Raw genomic sequence first — 19,948 nt, 5'->3', positions numbered from 1 at the left:
GACTGCCTCTAACAGGAGGTCAGATTCCTTTTTTGTATTTTTTGGGTTTTCTCAAACGTGGCTGGCAGGCAAATAAGCAGACCTTGGCCAGATGGATTAGAATGGTGATTGTACAAGCCTATGCGCAGGCTGGGCTCCCAGCTCCTGCTGCTATCAAAGCCCATTTTACTCGGTCTGTTGGACCTTCTTGGGCGGCCCGCCATGGCACGTCCGCAGAACAATTGTGCAAAGCGGCTACGTGGTCCTCAGTGAACACGTTCATCAGGTTCTATGCGTTTGATACTTCCATCTCCCAGGATACTTCCTTTGGACGCCGGGTTATTGTGCCTGCTACAGTGCGTCCCCTCCCATGAGGAACTGCTTTAGGACATCCCCGATGTTATTCCCTGTGGAATACCAGTGTACACCGCTGTAGAAAAGGAGATTTATTGTAGACTTACCATTGTTAAATCTTTCTGCGAGGTACACTGGATTCTACAGGGCGCCCACCCTGACGCACTTAGCTTCTTTGGGTTTGTATGGCATTAGCCGCTAGTCCCTTCTCCTGTCGTGAGAATGTGGTTCTATGTGACTAACATCTACCGTCTCTCTTACCTGCTACTGCATTGGACTGGTTAACAAAACTGAGCTCCAGTGCCTGGAGGTGGGGCTATAGAGGAGGCGCAGGGCTGTTTCTAGCCAATTTGGCTCCCAGTGCGAGATTTAAAAATGCGCCCCCCCCCATGACATAAAAAAATGTGCCCCCCCCCACACACACACACACCTAGATGGAAAAAAAAACAATCTTGCGCGCGCACTCGGCAAGGGGACGTGGCCTCATCTAAATGGGTGTGGCCTCATTTAAATGGGCATGGCCTTGTCTGAAAAGACTACCTCACAATCCAGTTTTTGACCCTGCTCCAACAGATCACGACCACCACAGGAAAAAAAAATTCTACCATATTAAGCCCCACACAGTAATGCCCCCTGCACCATATTATGCCACACACCGCAATGCCCTTGATACATTAAATCCCCACACTACGGCAGGCAAGAGTCCCCATTTCACACATTACGGCAGGTGTCCCCATTTTACACATTGAGAGAGAGAAATACTTAGAGGCGATTACCGCTCTTCGGCCCGCCTCACCAGTCGCTCCTTGCGCCGGCCTTTCTCTCTTCCTAACTTGGATCCCCCTCTGTACTCCGCTCGGGGGGGGGGGGGAGTTTCGCGGAGTGATGGGGTTGCGTCGTGACGTAGCGACGCAACCGCGTCATTCCGTGAAACTCCGCCCCCCAAGCGGGTTACTCGGGGAGAAATAGGAGAGGGAAGCAGGGAGCCACAGTTAGTGCCGCGGCGGTTGCACTTCTCGCCTGCCCCAAGAAACGGCCCTGAGGAGGCGGTGCAGTGCATCCTAGGAACAGTAAAAGCCTGTTGGTACCTCGGATTAAGATCAAACTTTACACCCCGATGTTATTCCCTGTGGAATCCACTGTACCTTGCAGAAAGAGATTTAACAATGGTAAGTCTTACCATAAATCTCCTTTTCTTTTCACAAGTTTGTAAATGCATGAAAGCTCATTAAATGTATGCTAAACAGTCCTGCTGCCACCATTGCACTTTAACATCTGAATCTGTCATTTGACCATTTACAATACATGCTGCCAGTACAGCTGATTTAATTGTTGAGAGCTCAATAAAGCTGAAGTGCCTGGAAAGCGGATTCAGTGATTTCACTTAAATCCATCTAAAACTAAAAGATTTGGGTTTTCATGTGTTTTTACCAATTTTACATAGTTTTTTTTAATTTATCTTTTCCTTTTTTTTTTTTTTAAACCATTAAATATAACCAAGATATTGTAATAGAATAGAAACAATGACTGCCACGAAACACACAGTAGGGGGTAAATTTGCTAAGATGGGAGTTCTATTTAAGATGGGATGTTGCCTGTAACAACCAGTCAGATTCCAGGTATCAGATTTTCAACATTTTTCAACTCGTGGCACACCGATAAGATTTTAAAATTGCCAAGGCACACCATCAGTGCGCCATGGGAAAGAAACACACATTGGCCCCCACAGTAATTAAACAGACGGGATGCCGCTGTCTGTATACTGACAGCCAACATTCCTTTTGTCGGTAAAACATATCTATTCCTTAATAATGCCACACACTGTTCCCCCAGTAAATCCACCACACACTGTCCCCCCAGTAATTCCACTCACTGCACCCAATAATAATTACTGCTGTCCACATCCCCCCCTCCCCCCTCCCAGTGATTCCAAACTTTGCTTGCATAAATAAATGTTTTATTTTAAATATAAAACCTGCAGCTGTAACGCTGAGATGGCAGCGTGGATGGAGGAGCAGCAGTGGCCAGTGGATGGACGGGCACTCCAAGCAAGAATGCGACGTGGAGTGGCCAGTGGGCGGCGAGTGGGCACTCCAGGCAGGAATGAGACGTGGCGTGCATGACCTATGAGTCACGCACGCAGAAGTGCACATTGCACAGCGCTGCACGAGTCGACTATTGATTGCGACGGGTCTCTGGCTGGCGGGCGGCAACAGATCTCTCTGGCGGGCAGCAGCGGGGAGCATCTCTGGCTGGCGGCGGCGGCACACCTAGAGACCGCTCACGGAACACTAGTGTGCCGCGGCACAGCGGTTGAAAATCGCTGTTCTAGATGGTGCTAGATAAATGAGAAGTAGAATCTATTTGGTTGCTATGGGCAACATCCCATCTTAAATAGAACTCCCATTTTAGTAAATTTACCCCTAGGACTATAGACCTGGAGGCATGGTGCAAGGGTTAGGGTGACAGAAATTCACAAAATACAACCATGACAAGGACAAAGAACAGTGTTCCTGGCTGTCTGCATTATGACAAATGTGGAAAAAGTTTCCTGTTTAAACTCCGCATTGTACAAATCCTGGCAATGCACTGTGCAGCTGAAATACATAGACATAAGCTCTTGTTACTGTAAATATTGTTTTACTTTTTCCACATTGGTCAAGTGAAAACTGCCTAGGGTCTCCTTTTGAAATATCCTAGTCTGAATTTGGTGAAGTTCCTATAATATACTCCACAAATTAAGGCAATGCACCAGAACAGTGACCTACCTGAGTCTGGCCATAAGTAGGTCACTAACCAATGCACTCTGCAACAATTATAAATTGGTAGTGGAAAAACATAATTGATCAAATTACCAATTGCTCTAAATCACTGCCAAGCATACATTGCTTGAATGGCATCAAGTCACATAATAAATGGTGCCTTCTACACGCCAAATGGAGTTTTCAGCCTCCCAGCCCATCATCACATTGCATTTTGGCTTTTGCATGATACGTAAGTTGTACAAATCTCTACTTATCTTTTCAGAACAGTGTAACTTTTTCTGGCTTTGCTGCGCAGGGGCAGAGCTAGGGCTGGTATTGCGTAGTTAGTGTCCAGGGTGTTTGATGTGGAGGGGCACCAGCAGGTGCTCCAAGAAGTGGGAACTTTAGCCAGTTGAATGCCAAAGGTATTTGAGGTTAATATGACTCCTTCGATCACTAGGAGTCAAAATAAATTGGCCCCACAGTCCCATGCTCAGGGGCCGGTGACCGAGATATGGAAGGGGCTAGTGAGAGCTACAGTGCCTTGCTAAAGTATTCACCCCCTTGGCTTTTTATCTATTTTGTTACATTACAACCGGTAATTTAATTTTTTTTTTAATCTGAATTTCATGTGATGGATCTGCACAAAATAGTTTAAGTTGGTGAAGTGAAATGAGAAAAAAATGTTATAAATAAAAATGAGAAAATTGGCATGTGCATATATAGTCACCCCCTTTGCTATGAAGCCCCTCAAAAGTTCTGGTGCATCCAATTCCCTTCAGAAGTCACGTAATTAGTGAAATGAAGTCCACCTGTGTGCAATCTAAGTGTCACATGATCTGTTTGTATAAACACACCTTCTCTGTAAGGCCCCAGAGGCTGCAACACCACTAAGCAAGAGACATCACATCATGAAGACCAAGGAGCTCTCCAAACAAGTCAGGGACAAAGTTGTTGAGAAGTACAAGTCAGGGTTGGATTATAAAAAAAATATCCAAATCTTTGATGATCCCCCGGAGCACCATCAAATCCATCATCTTCAAATGGAAAGAACATGGTACCACAACAAACCTGCCAAGAGAGGGCCGGTCACTGAAACTCACAGACCGGCAAGGAGGGCATTAATCAGAGGCAGCACAGAGACCAAAAGTAACCCTGACGGAGCTGCAGCGTTCCACATCAGAGACTGGTGTATCTGCGCATGTGACCACAATAAGCCTTACACTCCGTAGAGCTGGGCTTTATGGAAGAGTGGCAAGAAAAAAGCCATTAGTTAGTGTTAAAAATAGGAAGTCACGTTTTGAGTTTTCCAAAAGGCATGTGGACGACTCCCCCAAATGTATGGAGGAAGGTGCTCTGGTCAGATGAGACTAAATTTGAACTTTTCGGCCACCAAGGAAAACGCTATGTCTGGCGCAAACCCAACACATCCCATCATCCCAAGAACACCATCCCCACAGTGAAACATGGTGCTGGCAGCATCATGCTGTGGGGATGTTTTTCAGCAGCAGGGACTGGTAAACTGTTTCGAGTCGAGGGAAAGATGGATGGTGCTAAATACAGGGATATTCTTGAGCAAAACCTGTTTCAGCCTGCATGTGATTTGAGACTGGGACGGAGGTTTACCTTCCAGCAGGACAATGACCCGAAGCATACTGCTAAAGCAACACTTGAGTGGTTTAAGGGGAAACATTTAAATGTGTTGGAATGGCCTAGTCAAAGCACAGATCTCAATCCAATTGAAAATCTTTGGTCAGACTTCAAGATAGCTGTTCACAAGCGGAAACCATCCAACATGAAGGAGCAGGAGCAGTTTTGCCTTGAGGAATCGGCAAAAACCCCAGTGGCAAGCTCATAGAGACTTATCCAAAGCGACTTGCAGCTGTAATTGCCGCAAAAGGTGGCTCTACAAAGTACTGACTTTAGGGGGGTGAATAGTTATGCATGCTGAAGTTTTCTGTTATTTTGTCCTATTTGTTGTTTGCTTCACAATAAAAAAAAAACTTCTTCAAAGTTGTAGCCATGTTCTGTGAATGAAATGATGCAAACCTTCAAACAATCCATTTTAATTCCAGGTTGTGAGGCAACAAAACATGAAAAACGCAAAGTGGGGTGAATATTTTAGCAAGGCACTGTATGAGCGAACAGTGAAAGGGCTGTGATTTACCAGTGAAATAAGAATGAGAAAGATGTGTGAGGCGGGCAGTGAGACAATATATATACTGTATCAGGTACGTGCAGTCAGGGGAGGCAGTGCCTCCCCTGACTTGAATGATTACATTAATACAAAGAATATACTTATGACACATATTATGTGTCATAAGTATATGCTTTATACTATTGTGATCATTTGTACATTGTAAAAATAGGTTTAAATTATTTTCGTAGGCACCAAGAGCGGTGCCTCCTGCGGCCAATTGTAAAGGTCCGGAAGCAGGGGGCGGGGCCAAGTGATGGGCAGTAAAAAGCCCATTTAAAAAAGCCGTATAAGCGGCACTAGTATGAGTGCCTCAATGACAGGGGCGTGCTTGCAGCCCGTATGAAAGCACGCCCCTGCCTCTGAGGCAGATATGATTGGCCATCGGATTTGGAGCATTCCTTGGTATTCAGCCCACCTTCACTCACTGTGCCTGAGACTGGAGACTCCATCCCAACAGAGGTCCCTGGCTCCCTGCATCGTGTCTCCTCCTCTCCTCTCACTCAGCCGGGGGTAGCTGCAATCACTGCCGCCGGGGCTGGCCCTACGATTACTCCAGGTAAGGTGTGACACTAAAGGAATGGGCATCACAACGCAGCCTATTCAGCGACCACTCAGTCTCCACCTGCCTTGGACACGGTCAGTGTCTCCAGTGACTGCCGGCGCGCACGGCCCCGTGTGTTACAACCTCCAGGCCGCTTCCCCGGACACCAACCCCTTCGGAGCCCGAGCTGCTGTCTGAATAGGCGGCGGCACTGTTACTGCTGTGTGTGGAAGGGACGGGCTTGGGGATGCCGGCGCGCAGCCTCCCTGGACGGAGACACCGGGGAGCAACAGGGGCAGCAGAGAGTGGAGTCAGTGGGGATCAGCAGCGTGATTACGGAGATCAGGTCACTTCTCCCCGCTCACCTCTCCCTGCTCTCCATGTTAACCCTGCGCCGCTGCCTGCCGCGGTGCACTTCGCCAGTAAGGGGAGAAAGACCGTGCGGTAGCTCTGTCTGTATGATCTGTGCGTGTGTATATAATGTGCATGTTGTGTGTGTGTGTGTGTGTGTGTGACCTGTGTGTGTATATATGTGCATGCTGTGTGTTTGTGTGATCTGTGTGTGTATATATGTGTGTGAACTGCGTGTATATATGTGCATGCTGTATGTGTGTGTGATATGTGGTTTTATATATGCATGCGGTATGTGTGTATATATGTGCATCCCCCCATCGCAGACACATTGCTCTCAGTTTCTGCGCCCTGTGAAGAGCTCTAGTTGCAGGCTTTGCAGACCCATAGTTTTATTAATAAAGAGATATATTACCTAGCTATACCTTTTCTGGGGTCACTTTAAGATGTCATTTATGTGATACTGTATGGGGGGGGTATCCAATTATCCGTGGTCAATGACTGCAAGTAATTGTATCATTGGGAGCTATCCAATTAGCTCCTCCCCCCTATGTCGGCACTTATCTGGAATTATGTTTTAGCATAATCCGCAATAAGTGGCCTGTCGGAGCCGAGATGACTCATGGGAATTGGGGATTTATCCCCAATTCCCATGTGTTTGCGCAATCGTGGGTCCAATTTCGGCAGATCAAAACGGCCTCTAATTGGATACTGCGATAATGACCTTCTGTCATTAATCGCTCTATCTGGACGTTTTGATCGGCTGAACTTTGCCTAGGGTGTTCAGAAACCTTGCACTGGCCTTGATGCTGAGGGCTGCTGTATACTGACCACAGGCTACCTTGCTCTCTTTTAGGCCCTACACACTGGCCAATCCGCCGCCGAGCTGCCCGACGCGGGGGAGGGGGGGCAGTGACGGGGGGAGTGAAGTTTCTTTACTCCCCCCGTCACCCGGCTGCATTGAAGTGCAGGCAACTATGGACTAGATCGTCAATATTGGCCTGCATGTACAGCCGGCGGGGGACCAGCGATGAACGAGCGCGGGGCCGCGCATCGTTCATCGCTGGAGCCTCCACACTGAAAGATATGAACGTTATCTCGTTGATTAATAAACGAGATCGTTCATATCGTGCAGTCATGTTGGCCAGTGTGTAGGGCCCATTTGTTTTGTAACTGCCATATGGGATCTGCCAGCAAGATGTACCCACTGTGCTGCTCTTCTTAACCCTGGGCATCTCTGCTGCCCAGACGCTGGCTGCTGCTGCTCCCCAGACTTCGCGGGCATTAGCGGCAGCATCAGACTGGGAATTAGCAGTGGGAGTGCTAGCTGGTGGCAACTTTAGCAGGCATTGGCAGCTGGCGGCGGTGACAGTACAGTAGCGGGCACTGGCAGTGGCGGTAGTGGGCATGCCTCACCAGCCACTGACCTCACCGCACGCCACTGTACTGTATAAAACACATTTATATCACACACAGGTAGGGAAGCCAATCCCGGGCCATTTTTTCAATCCTGGGTATCGGGATTGAAAAATGGCCAATCCCGGGATACCCGGGATTGGCTTTTAGCCAGGTGTCTGCCCCTCGCCCCACCCTGCCCCGCACATATAACTTACCATATACCTGGGGTGGGCGTGTGGGGAACACAGTCTGATCGCTCCTGGCGGCTCCCAGCAGCGGCTGACAGCGCAACGTGACCTCTCACACTGCGCTGGGGAGCCGTAAGTACGCTCAACGCTGATCCCTCAATCGCCGGGATTGAAGCTTCCAATCCCAGGATTGAATCCCAGCCATTTTTGGCCCTAAATCCCAGGATCCCGCCGATCCCGGGATTGGCCACCATACACACAGGGCATCACATTTTGGATGTGATATATGCCGCAAATTATGGCATGCATAAGCAGTGTTAGTAATGTCGGGATGCATGTACATTGTGATTAAAATTGCAAAGGAAGTTCTTCCTAAAAGACCTGTCCTTTGCAATGATACACCTTTTGGGACCGCATGTGCTGATCAGTGCGGGGGACACTGGGCAAGGGATCCCGGTTCTCTTTCTGGAGCTTTGTACATGTCAGGAATGTCATCAAAACTCAGGAAAACAGCAGTTTTTGGAGGTTTGAGCACACTTTATCCTTAGTACATACACATACACACAAAAACTTTAACTTACTTTGGGAGCCTAAGATGCTGCAGGAAGTTATTGATGGCAGTACCTTGTAGGGCTGTATTTACCCATGGCCAAAAAAATATGGGCCCCTTGTCTGTGCGGGGCCCCTAGGCTTCAGCCTAGTCAGCCTAATGGTTAATATAACCCTGGCAACTTGCATCATTTGACCCCACTCCACGCAGCATAATACTTCTGCTTAACCAAGTGCAGCAAGTACCTTTTCATTGTTCCACTTCTGGACCCGGGGAGGGGTCGAGCAAGCGTATTGCCCAGGTTGACGCAAGATCTCTTCTCCACTGTTGCTATCTGCTCATGTTTGGTGGCATGCAGACACATATATACGTTATTAGTAGAGCAAATTACTATGTAGAATTCAATAGCTAACCACCATATTGTCCTGCTTTTACCAATAGCTCATGAAAGTTCTTTTAAACGGGAGCAGTGCACATATTTGGGACCCCTTAGTGGATGCTGGTGAATCAGTTGGGAGTGGAGCAGTAGGTGTTTGTTGTCCTCTTTAAGATAAATATGTCATGTTAAATGGTTTTGACTCTGAAAGGTGTATTTGGACACGTAGGGTGGAATCAATTAGCCTGCTGTAGATTACCACAGGCTAATTGATCCTCAGGGGCAGAGGCTATCCAGTTAACCCGAATCCAGGAGCTGTCTGGGATTTTTTTTTTCACCAGCCTCAGCAGCTCAACCCCCCCCCCCCCCAGATAACTATCAGGTTAACTGGTGCCATGACCCTATTAACCACGAACCTGTGAATTTTTCACTGATTCTGTGTGTTAACACCCATTAACCCGTGTTAACGCCCGCTAACACGCTTCTTTAATGGGTATTAACAGGCTATCGGGTGAAATTGAGAATTATTGGGAGTTTTGAGCAAAGCAAAATTATGACGTAACGTTGTACTTTGGTAAATGTACTTCATGTGGGGCAGATATAAAATGTGCAGAGAGATTTAGATATGAGCAGGGTGTGCAGTGGCAAACGCAGGATTTGCATGGGGGGGTTTCCAGAACTGGGCGGAGCCAATCACGGGGGTGGGGACTGAGGTCCGTAAAACTAGTGTGTGTGTGTGTGTGTGTGTATATGTATGTATATATATGTATGTATATATATATATATACACACACACACACATATCTACACACATCTACACATATATATATATATATATATACATACATACAGACACACATATACACATATACATAGCATATTAAACATGCATACATATATATGTGTGTGTACACACATACAGTACATATATATATATATATATATATATATATATACACTCACACGTGTGTGTGTGTGTGTGTGTGTGTGTGTGTGTGTATATATATATATATCTATCGTGTGTGTGTTTATATGTATGTATATACATGTGTATATATGTATGCACATGGATATATTATTATTATTATTATCCTTTATTTATATGGTGCCACAAGGGTTCCGCATCGCCCAATTACAGAGTACATGAATAATCAAACAGGAAAACAGCAACTTACAGTTGATGACAGTATAGGACAAGTACAGGGTAAATACACATAGTTACATCAGCAGATGACACTGGAATAAGTATCAGGTGGCCGAAGACTGCTGGAGTTGATGGAGTTGAAGATTATTAAAGTAAGAATGGATAAGCACATGAGGGAAATATATATATGTACTATAATTAAAATAAACTTTTATTGCTCTTACAAGTGCCACCAGGAAGACAGCAGGCTGCAGAGGACGCTAGACAGCCATTAATAATACTCATGCAGCTAGAAATTTTTTTTTTTTTTTTTTTTTTTTTTTTTTTTTTAGTGGAGGGGGTGTTTCTGGGTGCTCGGAACCCCCCCCCTGGGTGCGCCACTGGTGTGTCCAAACTAAACTGTAAAGCCGGGTGACAACAATAGACGATGTGCCTGATTCCAACACACCGTTTATGATATTGTCTAGTTTGTATGCACTATGTTGCTGACTATGGGCGCTCCCAAGCGACATCAGCGACCTCTTCCGTCAGACCTGCATGCTCGTTCGAAGGGCAGCCTCACCAGCAAGGGCCATGCTGCCAAATGCACCCCTTGCATTGCAACATAGTTTGTCCAAGTGCAGTTACATTATTATTATTATTATTATTATTATCATCATTACTTTGTTCCCAGCTCAGAATCAACCCCATACTAGCTTCCATCGATTCCTCCCAACGACTTTTCATGATATCGCTTTTTATTTCTGCAGCAGGTTGTGTTAGCATGACGTACAAGTTCTCCTTTGCCCTGAGTGTGCCTTGGCAGCCAGTCTAGTCACGGCATGTTTGTACTGGAAGGTGTGCCAGCCACACCTGCTTTTCTCAGGAACTACTAGATACCTAACTGCAGACTGTATATAAGTAATGCATAGGAAAGATAAGGTTTAGTTTGCTCATTATTATTTATACTATTGTTTATTTTACATATTATTTTAAATCTAGGTTAAGTTAAACTTTAGTTAAAGCTGCATTTTGACTTACCAAGGTATGGATGCTATGTATATGTGCAGCTCACATACTGTATAATTCAGCTGTGGGAACCCGCATTGGCTAACTCAAAGGAGGAGTCCACTTTTCGGATCTTTTTCATGTGGGAATAAAATGAACACAGTAGGACTACCTGGTGTACCACCGGGCTCCCGGTGACCAGCATACAGGCGCCGGGAGCCCGACTGCCGGCATACCGACAGCGTGGCGAGCGCAAATGAGCCCCTTGTGGGCTTGCTGCGCTCGCCACGCTGCGGGCACGGTGGCGTGCTACACGCGCCACGCTATTTTATTCTCTCTCCAGGGGGGTCGTGGACCCCCACGAGGGAGAAAAAGTGTTGGTATGTCGGCTGTCGGGATTCCGGCGCCGGTATACTGTACGCCGGGATCCCAACAGTCGGCATACTGAAGACCACCCATACCCAACGCTGGCTTTGCGCACTGTCCCACACCAAAGTTTTATGCTGCCCATTCGTGATTATGAGCTTTGTAGCCAAATAGTTAGGAGGCAGTGTAGAGTACAAGTTGCTGAAGCTAGGTTAGTGGTCGGGAAGCAGTGTGTAAGTATATTAAACACTGATGTAATTTAGTACAGGCGTTGTTTTTGTACAATAGACCCTTTTTAAGCCATAAAAAGAAGGGTTTGTTTTATATCGTGTGCATTTTTTTATGTTTACTGTGTGTGTAGTATTTTTGCTTTCAAATTCTTTTGTCCGCCCTCTCTTCTGCAGCTTGTCAACCACTGTTCCCGGCAATCTGCCGGTTATAGAAAATAAATGCTGAGTCACATTTCAGGAGCACTTGCGTAGTAACCAAGAAAAAATTATCCCTTGCGGCATGTCTTGATGATTTGTTTTTTGTATTATTAGGTGTGTTGAGGCGTTTTGGAAGCACTGCTCACTAATCCCCAAATCTTACTGTTCTTGTGACAAACCTTGAAGGAAATCATACATGCAGATAAAGTAGCATATCCAGTTGTCCGCAAGAGTTATCTTGCTGATATGTATGAGCCCATCTCGCTCCATTTCCGATTAAGGGGGACATTTACTAAGTATTGATAAGAGCGGAGAAGTGAGCCAGTGGAGAAATTGACCCATCAACCAATCAGCAGCTCTGTATCATTTTATAGTATGCAAATTATAGATGTTACTTCAGTGCTGATTGGTTGCCATGGGCAACTTCTCCACTGGCTCACTTCTCCGCTCTTATTACTGCTTAATAAATGTCCCCCTAACGCAGCTCTGCACGCTCCCGATTCATGCGCCATCCAATTGAAAAAAAAAGTGCAGTAATTTTAACTGTTAATAGCTACATTAATTATGGGACAAAAATAGGTAAATCAGCCTGTACCCTAAAAACGACAAATATATATTGATAACAGTGTAAATGTGTATTAATGGGCAAAAGGAAAATATTTGGGACTCTTGTATTTCAAATGGCTGATTGTTTATTTTTTTCAACTTTTGTAAGAGCAGTGAAAAAAAATATTGAAAGCAAGTGTTTTTCCGCAAACACTAGTGGAGTCTGGGCAGCATATAAACCTCAAAAGTAAGACTGGCAAGAGGGGACATGGGTGCCTAGGCACTGTCCTAACCCCCGCCAGTATAAAGATTTAGTTGAAAATAGCGGGACTGAAGTGCGCCGTTAAGGGGGCGGAGCTTAGTCCTCTCAGCTCACACTGCTCAGTGCCATTTTCTATGCAGACACGCTAGTCCTTCCTCACACTTCTGAATAAAGATCAGGGTGCAAAACAGGGGGGGCAGAAATATTGGTGCAATATATATATATATATATATATATATATATATATATATGTTATCCTCTACGGACTAAGAAAAGAATTTACCGGTAGGCATTAAAATCCTATTTTCTGCAGCTAATTGAATACCAAAAACCTTGGGCACTCGCAAATCAGGTTAATGCGGCTAATTGAATATGCCCCAAGGTGTGTTTCATAATATTAAAAGCAGCCCACACACCATTATTATGTTTGTTCAGTGGATATCAACTTTCAGCTCTGTATTATTCATGCAGAAATATATGTATGCAGTTTTCGATACATTTATTTTGCTTAAAGATGAAGTAAAGCCAATTCTGGACCTCAGATATGTGCCTACACACAAGCACACGGTGCTATTTACTGTGGAGTGGTCAGTAAAAGCCCGTATGCTCATGATTCTTTCACAGTGGCATGAGTTGCTTTTTAATCAATTTTTTTTTCTCCTTTGGAGTGTGAATTTATACAGTGTGGAGAAGACGTCCACAAAAATAGGATTTTAATACAGGTTGAGTATCCCATATCCAAATATTCTGTACCTACCGGTAAATCCTTTTCTCCTAGTCCGTAGAGGATGCTGAGGCCCACTTCAGTACCATGGGGTATAGACTGTTCCGCAGAAGCCATGGGCACTTTAAGACTTTTCAAGGGTGTGAACTGGCTCCTCCCTCTATGCCCCTCCTCCAGACCTCAGTTATAGGAACTGTGCCCAGGGAGACGGACATTTCGAGGAATGGATTTACTTTTATACTAATGGTGAGATTCATACCAGCTCACACCACCATGCCGCACAACATGGCATTCAACATGACACACGCCGACAGGCATGAACCATTTACAGCAACATGCTGAAAACAAATGAAACACAACTTGTGTAACTATAAAGAACAAACTGCAGGTAAAGTACGCACTGGGTATGGACTAGGAGAAAAGGATTTACCGGTAGGTATTAAAATCGTATTTTCTCATACGTCCTAGAGGATGCTGGGGTCCACTTCAGTACCATGGGGTTATAACAAAGCTCCAGTACGGGCGGGAGAGTGCGGATGACCCTGCAGCACCGATTGACCAAACTTGAGGTCTTCATCTGCCAAAGTGTCAAACTTATAAAATTTAGCAAATGTGTTTGACCCTGACCAAGTAGCTGCTCGGCAAAGCTGTGAAGCCGAGACGCCCCGGGCAGCCGCCCAGGATGAGCCCACTTTCCTAGTAGAATGGGCCTTCACCGACTTCGGTACCGGCAAGCCTGCCGTAGATTGAGCGTGCTGAATTGTCCCTCTGATCCAGCGCGCAATAGTCTGCTTAGAAGCAGGACACCCAATCTTGCTGGGAGCATACAGGACAAACAGAGCCTCTGTTTTCCGTAACCGAGCTGTTCTTGCGACATAAATCTTCAAAGCTCTAACCACATCTAGAGACTGTGACTCAGTGAAAGTGTCAGTAGCTACTGGCACCACAATAGGTTGGTTTATGTGGAAGGACGAAACCACCTTTGGAAGAAATTGTTGACGAGTTCTTAACCCTGCCCTATCTTCATGGAAGATCAGGTAAGAGCTCTTGTGAGACAAGGCCCCCAACTCAGACACCCGCCTTGCGGATGCCTAGGCCAAAAGCATCACCACTTTCCAAGTGAGAACTTTAAATTCTACCTCCTGCAGAGGTTCAAACCAATCTGATTGAAGGAACTGCAACACCACATTAAGGTCCCATGGTGCCACTGGAGGCACAAATGGAGGCTGGATGTGCAGAACCCTCTTTCACGAACATCCGAACCTCTGGAAAGGAGGCCAATTGTTTTTGAAAGAAAACTGATAACGCCAAAATCTGGACCTTGATTGACCCCAATCTAAGGCCCGCATCCACACCAACCTGCAGAAAACTGAGAAAACGTCCAAATTCAAACTCTTCCGTAGGAGCCTTCTTGGATTCACACCAAGACACACATTTTCTCCAAATACGCTGGTAATGTTTAGACGTTACTCCTTTCCTGGCCTGAATAAGAGTGGGGATGACTTCCTTGGGAATACCCTTTCGGGCTAGGATCCGACGCTCAACAGCCATGCCGACAAACGTAGCCGCAGTAAGTCTTGATACACACACGGCCCCTGCTGTAGTAGGTCCTCTCGAGGAGGAAGAGGCCGAGGATCTTCTATGAGCAACTCCTGAAGATTTGGATACCAAGCCCTCCTTGGCCAGCCTGGGGCAATGAAGATTGCTCGAACTCTTGTTCTTCTTATTTTGAGAACTTTTGGAATCGGTGGAAGTGGAGGGAAAACATATACCGACCGAAACACCCACTGGGTCACCAGTGCATCCACTGCTATTGATTGAGGGTCTCTTGACCTGGAACAATGGGGGTCATTCCGAGTTGTTCGCTCGGTAATTTTCTTCGCATCGCAGCGTTTTTCCGCTAACTGCGCATGCGCAATGTTCGCACTGCGACTGCGCCAAGTAAATTTGCTATGCAGTTAGGTATTTTACTCACGGCATTACGAGGTTTTTTCTTCGTTCTGGTGATCGTAATGTGATTGACAGGAAGTGGGTGTTTCTGGGCGGAAACTGGCCGTTTTATGGGAGTGTGTGAAAAAACGCTACCGTTTCTGGGAAAAACGCAGGAGTGGCTGGAGAAACGGAGGAGTGTCTGGCCGAACGCTGGGTGTGTTTGTGACGTCAAACCAGGAACGACAAGCACTGAACTGATCGCACTGGCAGAGTAAGTCTCGAGCTACTCAGAAACTGCACAGAGAAGTCTTTTCGCAATATTGCGAATCTTTCGTTAGCAATTTTGAGAAGCTAAGATTCACACCCAGTAGGCGGCGGCTTAGCGTGTGCAAAGCTGCTAAAAGCAGCTTGCGAGCGAACAACTCTGAATGACCCCCAGTATCTCTGTAACTTCTTGTTTAGACGAGATGCCATCATGTCTCCTTGAGGATCTCCCCAAAGACTTGTCACCTCTGTGAAGACTTCTTGGTGGAGGCCCCACTCTCCTGGATGGAGATCGTGTCTGCTGAGGAAGTCTGCTTCCCAGTTGTCCACTACCGGAATGAAAATTGCTAACAGAGCTCTTACATGTCTTTCTGCCCAGAGGAGAATTCTTGTCACCTCTACCATTGTCTCTCTGCTTTTCGTTCCGCCTTGCCTGTTTATGTACGCAACTGCTGTTACATTGTCCGACTGGATCTGCACGGGATGGTCTTGAAGAAGATGTACCGCTTGTAGAAGGCCGTTGTAAATGGCTCTCAATTCCAGAACGTTTATGTGAAGGCAGGCTTCCTGACTTGACTATTTTCCTTGGAAGCTTTCCCCCTGTGTGACAGCTCTTCAGCCTCGGAGACTTGCATCCGTGGTTATTAGGACCCAGTCGTGAATCCCAAACCTGCATCTCTCTAGTAGGTGAGAACTGTGTAGCCACCACAGGAGCGAAATCCTGCCTTTCGGGGACAGGATTATTTTCCGGTGCATGTGTAGGTGGTATCCGGACCACTTGTCCAATAAGTCCCACTGGAATACTCTGGCATGAAATCGGCCAAACTGTATGGCCTCGTAGGCCGCTACCATTTTCCCCAACAACCGAATGCATTGATGGATCGACACGCTTGTTGGTTTCAATATTTGTTTGACCATTTTCTGGATTTCCAGAGCGTTTTTCACTGGAAGAAATACTCTCCGTACTTCTGTGTGTAGAATCATCCCTAAAAATGACAATCTTGTCGTTCGTTCCAACTGCGACCTTGGAAAATTCTTGATCCAACCGTGTTGTTGGAGTATTGACAGGGAGAGTGCGATGTTCTGCACCAACTGTTCCCTGGATCTCGCTTTTATCAGGAGATCGTCCAGATAAGGAATTATATTGACTCCTTTTTGACGAAGGAGGACCATCATCTCCGCCATCACCTTGGTGAATACCCTCGGTACCGTGGAGAGTTCGAACGGCAACGTGTGGAACTGGTAATGGCAATCCTGTACTGCGAATCTCAGATAAACTTGGTGAGGAGGATAAATGGGAACATGCAAGTAAGTATCCTTTATGTCTACTGACACCATGAAGTCCCCCTCCACCAGACTGGAAATCACTACCCTCAGGGATTCCATCTTGAACCTTTTCAGGTAGAGATTCAGGTTTTTCAGGTTTAAAATTGGTCTGACCGAGCCGTCCGGCTTCGGAACTACGAAGAGGCTTGAATAAAAACCTTCTCCTTGCTGTGACAAGGGTACCAGGACAATGACCTGATCCTGACATAATTTTCGAATTGCCGTTGTTACTGCCTCTCTTTCTGGAAACGAAGCTGGCAAGGTCGAATTGAAAAATCAGCATGGGGGACGTCTTGAAACTCGGGTTTTTACCCATGTGACACTATTTGTAAGACCCATGGGTCCAGGCCAGATTGAATTTAGATTTGACTGAAAAGTTTCGGACCTGTTCCCACCCGAACGGACTCCCGCAAGGGAGCCCCAGCGTCATGCTGCAGATATGGTAGAAGCAGGGGTGGACTTCTGCTCCTGTGATTCGGGAGACGCGGATTTCTTTCCTTTTCCCCTTCCCCTACCTGCTAAAAAGGGGTAACCTTTGGCCTTTTGTATTTGTTGGGCCGAAAGGACTGCATGTAAGAGTGATGTGTCTTTTTCACCGGTGTAGGAGCATAAGGCAAGAATGTCGACTAACTAACTGTGACATTTCTTTAAATCACAACAAAAAACAATTATCATCTCCCCTCCAAAAGTACATTATTTGGTACACAACTTTCTTCCACCATGCAGGTTAACACACATCAACATAAATACAAGGTTTCCTATGTAAAGGATATCGGATTAACACCCAATTCATGTACACAATCAAAACAGTCACATATCCAATCACTGACACCTAATCTGGATGATTGACATGTCCGCCTCCCAATCAGAGTAGAGACTGGGACACCGAGGAAGGACCAATCAGGAAAGCGATCACAGCATAAATAAGCCACTGAACACCATATGGGTAACCCTAGAAAAAGGCATCAGTGCTGAAACGCGTTGGGACCCACAGACTTTACTACCGACATTGCCACATACATTCTCCTCTCTCCGGCTGGAGAAGGAGACGCTTCCGCACTCATCGCGCTCACGTGACCCGGCACGTGACGCGCGAACCAGGAAGTCAGAGGACGGGACGGGAGATTAGGAGACCGGCATTTACAGACAAGGTGCGCGGCTTCTGAGACACGGAGGACACCCAGAGAGGATACATCGAGGGACACACCTAACAATAGACACAGCATCAGAGGATACATAGGACCATCCACACCTATGGTAAAGGTGGCCCCTAGGGCATACCTAACATTTACCTGAGCTGTAGCTCCATCAGTATACCAATAGGAGGGTATACTCATAAAAAGGGTAGTCTGCAAGACACACCTGATAAGTGGTAAGCCAACCTGGAACATTCATTTATTGACTATGAGACATTAATCCTGTAACATCCAAATAAAATCTTTATATTTCATTACATCCAGTGATCATTTCCACATCCCCTACAAATAGATACACAGAGAACACATCACTTCACACATCACCATCCACCTCTCCAATCAATCCAATCCCTGGCACACCCTTTAGAGCGCGCTGACCATCACGAAATACACAAGAATGTCGACTTACCTGCGGTTGCCGCTGAGACTAACACATCCAGCCCATCACCAAACAAGGCCTCACCCTTATACAGGAGAGCCTCCATATTTCTTTTGGAATCTGCATCAGCATTCCACTGGCGAATCCACAACGCCCTCCGAGCCGATACTGCCATGGTAGCGGTTCTTGATCCCAAGAGACCAATATATTTCATTGTTTTCTAGTTCGTACGCAGCAGCTTTCTTTGATATGACCTAACGTTAGGAGTATCTCGTCTCCATCTATTGTGTCAATGTCTAATGACAAGTTTTCTGACCACTGTTCAATAGCACTACTCACCCATGCACAGACAATGGTAGGCCTGAGTAGTGTCCCATTGGCCACATCAATAGATCACCTCACTCACTTGCGGTCTGTCGGCTCCTTAAATGAAGCCATTCCAGGCGCAGGGAGAAACACCTTTTCTCTTTTATGACAGGGCCCTGTCTAAAATGCGGGGTGACTCCCACCTTTTGGAAAAAGATAAGCTGCCTGAATTCCTTTTGGGAATCTGAATTTTTTTTTTCAGGTTAAATCAGACTCCCTCCAAGAGACTGTTCAACTCCTGAGGTGGAGGGAAAATTACATTACTTCTTTACTTCTTTACTAAAGTAAACCCTCTCCTTGTGGTAAAAGGGGGGGCTTCGTAATTTCTAACACCACCTTTATAGATAAATATGTTTTGAATGCATTTTTGCTAACTTAGGACCTATTCACCTGGAATCACTAGTGTCGACACAGGAATCAGAGTTCGTGTCGGTATCAGTTTGTACTACTTGTGCAAATTTGTATGTGACCCAGAGGGGTCCCTGTGGATTAAAGGCAGAACTATTAAAAATCCCATCTTCAACAGATTATTTTCAGTTTTCTGTATGAGATTCAGTCCAACCTCTTACTGATGTGATTCACACTATCATGTAACCTTTCACCCAGTCAGGCTCTTGGTGTCATATTACACCTTTGTGTCCCTAACATGTCTCCCACAGAGGAAGAATTCCCTGCCACAGACATGTCACACACATGCACAACCACACCACAGACACTCCGGGACTTATAGGGGATAGACCCACAGTAAAATCTGTCAGAGGGACACAGATAGGATTTGCCAGTTCACAACCCAGCGCCAGTAACACAATGTCTGTGAACACAAAATGCCCACTGACATGCAGCGCTTTTATAATGTTAATCACACAATTTTATATAGCACCAAATTCACTGTGGCCCCCCCTGTTTTACACCCTGATACTTGTTCAGCAGTGGAGGAGGACCAGCGTTCTTCTCTGCAGCCTGGAGGGAGAGAAAATGGCGCTGAGCAGTGTGCTGGCTGACTGAGGAGAAAGCTCCACTCTTCAATGGCGTGTTTCTCCTCAGCTTTTATGAGGTAATTTTTTTATACTGGCGGGGGTAGGACTGTGCCTCAGCAACTTATGCCCCTTATTTATGCCAGTTTCCATTGGTTTCATGCTCCCCAGGGCGCCCCCCCTCACGCCCTGCAGTGCCTGTGTATGTGTGGGCAACATGGCGCGCTGCGATCCCGCCAGCCGCGCGGTACCTTTAGCCGTCACTTTCTTGATTGAAGATCTGTCTTCTAACACTCACCTGTCCTCTGACTTCTGGCTTTGTGAGGGGGGTGACGGCGTGCTGTGGGAGTGAGCATCTAGGCACGGCTAGCGT

At 46.2% G+C, this 19,948-nt stretch overlaps 1 protein-coding gene across 7 annotated transcripts in view; it reads left to right on the top strand.

Annotated features, from left to right (window-relative positions):
• Positions 1–19,948, top strand: part of RPS6KA1 (ribosomal protein S6 kinase A1) — a 324,800-nt gene that overhangs the window by 140,480 nt on the left and 164,372 nt on the right. The gene's annotated exons all lie outside the window — the stretch shown is intronic.

This window comes from Pseudophryne corroboree, chromosome 2 (assembly GCF_028390025.1).
Source record: "Pseudophryne corroboree isolate aPseCor3 chromosome 2, aPseCor3.hap2, whole genome shotgun sequence".
Taxonomy (NCBI): domain Eukaryota; kingdom Metazoa; phylum Chordata; class Amphibia; order Anura; family Myobatrachidae; genus Pseudophryne; species Pseudophryne corroboree.
This window is presented reverse-complemented; position numbering and strand designations above follow the sequence as displayed.